At 41.0% G+C, this 6,000-nt stretch overlaps 1 long non-coding RNA gene across 1 annotated transcript in view; it reads right to left on the bottom strand.

Annotated features, from left to right (window-relative positions):
* Positions 1-485: 485 nt before the first annotated feature.
* LOC112297865 (uncharacterized) overlaps positions 486-6,000 on the bottom strand; it is an 84,773-nt gene continuing 79,258 nt past the window's right edge. Inside the window, exon 5 of the long non-coding RNA XR_008426811.2 lies at positions 486-932. This is a non-coding gene — a long non-coding RNA (uncharacterized lncRNA). The remainder of the gene's footprint in view (positions 933-6,000) is intronic.

The following is a 6,000-nucleotide window of genomic DNA, read 5'->3' as shown; positions in this document are numbered from 1 at the left end:
TACAAACTAGAAAATATTACCTTTCTCCTAGAATTCATATCTGCATTGGGCACAGAGAGAGCAGATGGGGTTACTGGTAAGAGTAAAACAGTAAAGATAACAGATCAGTAGGGATTTATACTGGGCAGTAATCGATCTGCCTTAGAAAAGTTGGAAAAGAGAGAGCTGATTCAAATAATCAGGAAGAGACTGACCTTAACATATTGAGAGCAAAGAGGCTAGTGTGAGGAATGATGGTAAGGATATCTCATTAATTCAGGAGTTTTGCTTGCTTGCTCATTTATTTGTTTGTTTGAAGAAACTATCCACAGAGAATTACAGTAGAATACCAGCAATCAACACCGAAGGAAGTGTAGAGACTAAACAGAAAGACACCTTCAAATTTCCAAGTTTCCTGAAGAAGGGTAACTTCCTTCAATGATGGACAAAAGCTTTAAAAGTAACTGTTACCTCTAAAGAGTGTGGTCGGCGTGACGGTGCCTTGGACTGTAACCTGAGAGAAGGGTTAACTCAATCTCTTCCCTTTGCTCTCTGGTATATTTCACTGACACAAACACTTCCGACCAATCTGGTGGGTTGTAGTGGTCAATAGTCCATATTTGTTTCCAGTCACTATTGCTACAACTCACCACTGGGGATGGAATCCTAATTATTGGATTCTGCATTTTCTAGGAGGGGTCACGCACACATCCTGGCCCTCATCTTCTCACATGCGCATGTTTAGATGTTGGTTTGAAAGTCTTCTGTAGCTGCCAGTGAACACTAAAGTAAATCCAAGTTTCCGACTTGCTCTCCACCTTTATAGCTCTCATCACTCCCCAACCGAGCCCCTTTGCATTCAGGACCATGTTCTCACCACGTAGAAATGCTCTAATGTATTTCTATTTTTTCAATCTTGCCGATCTTGCCAGAGACACTTTTTCTAGATTCATCTGAAAAGTTGGAAAAGAGAGAGCCAATATAAAGTTTAAAGTTTATATGCAAGACCCTCAAAACTCCACATCACACTGACCAAACCCTTCCCCAAACCCTCGAAAACCTGTGGTTCTACTCCGTATATTAGCCTCACTATATCCAGACTTCCGCTGCAAACTTCCCATCTCTCTGTCTATACCTGGATCCAGTCCCATGGAAGATGAGTGTCACTAGGACAGAGACAGAACACAGAGTATGGATGTTCTTCTCAGACACATTGTATTGATTACTTGTGGGTTTTCCTGCTTCCCTCTCATCCTCACATCCTGCCACCATGTAAGAGAACTGGGACCTAGCTCCAGAATTGTGACCTAAGTGCTCACCTGTGGCTGACCTGTCCATTCGCACTACAATTCTTGCAAACCTGGAACATTTTATGGGAATTAAGATCAAGCTTTCTGCAAAAAGACACTTCTATTCTCATCCCACCTCCAGGACACGCCCCGCCATGTCCCTGTAGCCTGTTCCAACTGAGACCCGAATCAGTTTAACTCGGCGGTTTCCCTTGGGCCCTCTAGCAATTAAAAATAAATAAATAACACCAGCACTGCCATTCCTCCTCATAATGTGGGCACTCTTCTCATTTCTTTTGGTAAAACACACGTTTCACACGTTGGATTTGTTTATTGGACAGAATCCAAAGACGGTCGTAAGATGGAGGACAGGGTTTGAAGTGATCACTTGTCTGTTTACAGATGAGTAAGTGGACTTGCCTCACTGGTGCTGTGGGAGGGTGACTTGCAGGTCTCGTATTTATTTACATAATTCGCCGAATGTAACAGATTTTGAAATACAGCTTATAAATATTTAGAAAATATTGTTTCTCAGGATCTGCAGCGTGTTTACAGTGTGTCAGCCTATTTATTTTGAAACGGCATCTCTTTTTGTTGAGAGGTGAGGTAGAGAGCTGAGCAGAGACTCATCGGCATGAAACATAATTAATGTTGTGGAGGAGACAGAAGAGGAGGTGGCTGTTAGGTGGCTGACAATCAGTCCTCCCTCACAGGGAAGACTTCTTGAATATGCAGATGAGAATGTTGCCCTTAGATGTGCATTTGAACTTCCCCTTTAGGTGGCCTCCATTTTATGATGCTTTCGTGGAAGAGGCACTGACTAGGACCAGCAGACCCTCCACACCAAAACAGTGAACACTGGGTGATAGATTACAAAAGTGGTTACAAACTTTTTTTCTTGCTTGGATTCATGTTCTTAGAAGCAGGCTTTGCAATGAAGTCATTTTAGAGGTAGAATCTTTTTCTCCATCCCTTGAACCTGGGTTGCCCTGATGAAATGCTTTGGCAAATACATTGTAATAGACATTCATTGTACAGGTTTTGAACATACACTTCAAGGGGGTTTCACCTTCTGCTCTCTCTCTCTCTTTTGAAATCATGAGCATCTGCCATGCCAATAGCCTGGCTGTCCTGCTAGATGATGAGAGACACATGCCTAGTCACTCCCATCACCACGGGTGACAGCCAGCCAACCCCCAGAATCAGAGCCGCCTCGCTGACTCGAATCTGACCACAGATGTATGACTGAGCCCAGCCAAGACCAAAAAACCACCCAGCTGAAAGCCCAGCACAAATTGCAAACCCACAAAATTATAAGCTAAATAAATCATTGTTGTCTTGAGCCACTAAATTTTGGGGTGGTTATTTCAGCAGCAAAAGCTGACTGACGCAGGGTTATGATAACACACGGGGTCATAACCAATAACCAGCATTTCAGTCATGTGACCACAGGGTAACTTCATTTCTATATGAACAAGCCAGCTTGTTATTCAACCTGAGTTTACTGAGCACCCAATCTAATTCATAAACTGTCTGTTCAAGGTGCTGTGAGTGTGATAATAAATAAGACAGACTCAGTTCCTGCCCTTCTTGAACTTTTATTCTAGGCACTCAGGGACAGTAACAAATAAACAAGTATATATATAATGTAACGTGTGATAGCAAACAGTGCTCTAAAATAAATAAAGTGAAGAAAGAGGATAACAAGTAAATGGAAAAGGCTATATTTTATAGGACCGTCAAGGAAGGCTTCACTAAAAAGAAGATTTGAGCAGAAAATGAAGCGCAGGAGCAAGCCATGTGAAAATCTAGGGAAATAGTACTAAATGTTTGATGGGACGTTTTAAATTAAAATATTCAGGTGACCTCCACTGAGACCTCAGTGCAGGATTCCTTTTTGTCTCTTTAATATGATTCAGTGATCTTGCCTAACACTCTTACCTATGTCGTTATCAAATCTCCACATTTTAGACTGAATGGTTTAGTCACATACGTTGCTAAAAAATATTTCTGGTAGGTTGAAGAATTTTCTAACATTGAATTGATGATGGTAGGCAAAATCATATTTCCATGATTATACATATGGATTCCTTTCATGAAATAGAAGTTATTTTCTAGTAACCTTGCATTTGATTTTTTAAAATATGTATTATTAACTCTCTCTTCCTTTAACCCCTAAGAAATATATCCAAGGTGAGGCAGGATTTTTTTTTGTTGCTGTTGTTGTTTTGTTTGTTTATTTGCTTGTTTGTTTTAATAAAGCACACCATGTAAGTTGTTTGAGATTTTGCATAATTCTGTTTTGCTGTCCATGGTAAAAAAGAAATTAAGAGAGACATAACGACAAAACTTTACAACTCATGTTCTATGTTGGATTATTAAACAAAAATATTTAACCTTTAAATTTATTTGCAGGATTCTGAAAGCATCTTGGCACAGGCCATAGAAAAAAGCAAGTAGGTTGCCTTTCAACAAAGATGAACACCCACTTAATGATCAAGCAAATCATGTTCTACAAACCTGAACTAAATCTGAAGAGAAATTCAAACAATGACTCAATAAAAAGTCGGGTTTGGGGACACATTTCGCCACACGGCTGTGTGGGGGGCAATGAGGCAAAGACTGCTGGCGGTTCTTTTGTCTTTCTGGCACAGAGCTAGGCTGCAGTTCCCCGCCTACCTTTCCTTTACATATTGTCATGTGACTGAGCTCTAGCCGATAAAATGTGGACAAAATACCCTAGCACTATAAAAACTTCTATGCCATCTTCTATGTTTTTTTCCCCTTGTTTAGCCCAACACTGGTACCCAGCATAACCTTGTAAGGACATGCTGAAGCTGGCTCCACCTCAGTCAGTCTGGGTTCCTGAACAACTATGGGAGTCAGAGCTTCTATTCGTCTGTTAAATGAAAAATAAATAAAATTCTTGTTTCCTACGCCATTGTATCCGGTGGGGGTACAGAGATGAAAGGGCCTATTGTTTCTGAAGTTCAGCATATCTGAATTAACGCCTACCTGCAATATCTACCAGCAAGATCAACCTACACCGGGAAAACAAATGTACAATATTCCTCAGTGAGAACGCAAGGCAGGCAGCAGTTGAGTGGAAACAACTACAGAAGATGCCAACAGACATTTAATTAACACCTATGTCTAAAAAGACCATGTTTTTAGGCAGGGATCTTACTTCCTGTGCTTTTGACTCCTGACAGGTGAAAAACTGCTGACCCGACAGTAGGTACTAGAAAGTACGGAATGAATAAATGGAGTGAGTAAGTGGGTGAAGCACTGCAGTGTTAGAAGACTTGAGCAATGTCGAAGAAACAGTTTTCACCAAATATTCTGCTTTGAGATGACTATGTGAATTTAGATATGTTTTTATCTCTGAGCATTCATTAGCTTCTCTCCTGTGAAATTATGAGGTTGGACTAAATTTCTCCAAGCTGGGAAATTCTGAGCCCTGTTCCTAAGGTTAGCTGGGTCCTTCCAGTTACTAAATGAGAAAAACACCAAAGGTTCAAGGTCACTGTACTACGATAACAGAGTTGGATGGCCTAGGGAGCCAACGTTCCTTAGAATTCAGGCCACAGTATGAGCTGCCCTTTCTACTTCTGTGGTGTTCCAGCCTAAGTATCTACAAAAAAATTATAAAAAGAGATTGTTAAAATCTACAAGAGGCCCTAAAGGATTTATGGTCTGAACTCCCCCACATGACAGATAAATAAAACATAGGCTCCCAGAGGCTGTCACACAGCCACTCCTTTCAGCCACGCCTAGAATTTAGGTTTCCTCCCGTGCAACCCAGAACACTTTCTCCAAAGTCTCAGCTGGTCATAGCAGATACTGCCTGGGCTTAGTCTCATCCAGGTTTCAAACTATATCTAACCCTTATACTAAGAATACATTTCATTTGTTTCTTTAGTTGGTTAGTTAAAAATATTTTGTGTTACTAAGACCTCAACCCATGTTTTTATTTTCCCTCTGTCCTCTGTGCTTGCAGTAGGGCTAAAAACAAGCTCCATTTGTTACTTTATATTTTAATAGCATATTAAATATAATAACCTTAGTAATCTCAAGGGCTTTGTGATAGGCTTTCTTCCCATTTGAAGGGTGATTTGGTCTTTGCCTCCAAATACACGATTTTATAAGCTTTCTTCTACCAAACTTCACCAGGCTGGTACCACCAAACTAGCTTTCAAACCCTGACACACAAATGTGTTATATTCACTGGGTGACTGTGGCTGTAGGCAGCAAAGCAGGAAATGTAAAAGAAAAATCACTGGGGGAGATAAATGCCGCTGAGTGTGCCACATCCTGATGGAATGGCTATCACTCAAACAGAGTGAAGGATGCTGAAGGGAAGACGTAACTCACGCATGGAATCAGAGATCCTAACAGACGGAGTAGACACAGAAGAAACAAAGAAGAAATGTAGCTACGTCTTTAGCCCATTCATTCATTCAGTGAACATTTGCTAATAGTAGAGACATGTCAGACCCAGCAAAGTAAAACAGTTACATAGAAAAATAAAACACGGCCCGCCTCTGAGAAGCTGTTGAAGAGAAAACGTAATCAGAGTTGCTGCTAAAATATATGTAGTTTACTACCCACATACACACAGACACATGCACGCCCACCTGGCTCCACGCACCTTGGAAAGCATGGCACCACAGGTAGCAAACCATCTGGCCCAGGACAGTCCAAGTGAATACCTGTTGTCTTGGTGTAAATA

The sequence above is a fragment of the Desmodus rotundus genome, chromosome 5 (genome assembly GCF_022682495.2).
Source record: "Desmodus rotundus isolate HL8 chromosome 5, HLdesRot8A.1, whole genome shotgun sequence".
Lineage (NCBI taxonomy): Eukaryota > Metazoa > Chordata > Mammalia > Chiroptera > Phyllostomidae > Desmodus > Desmodus rotundus.
This window is presented reverse-complemented; position numbering and strand designations above follow the sequence as displayed.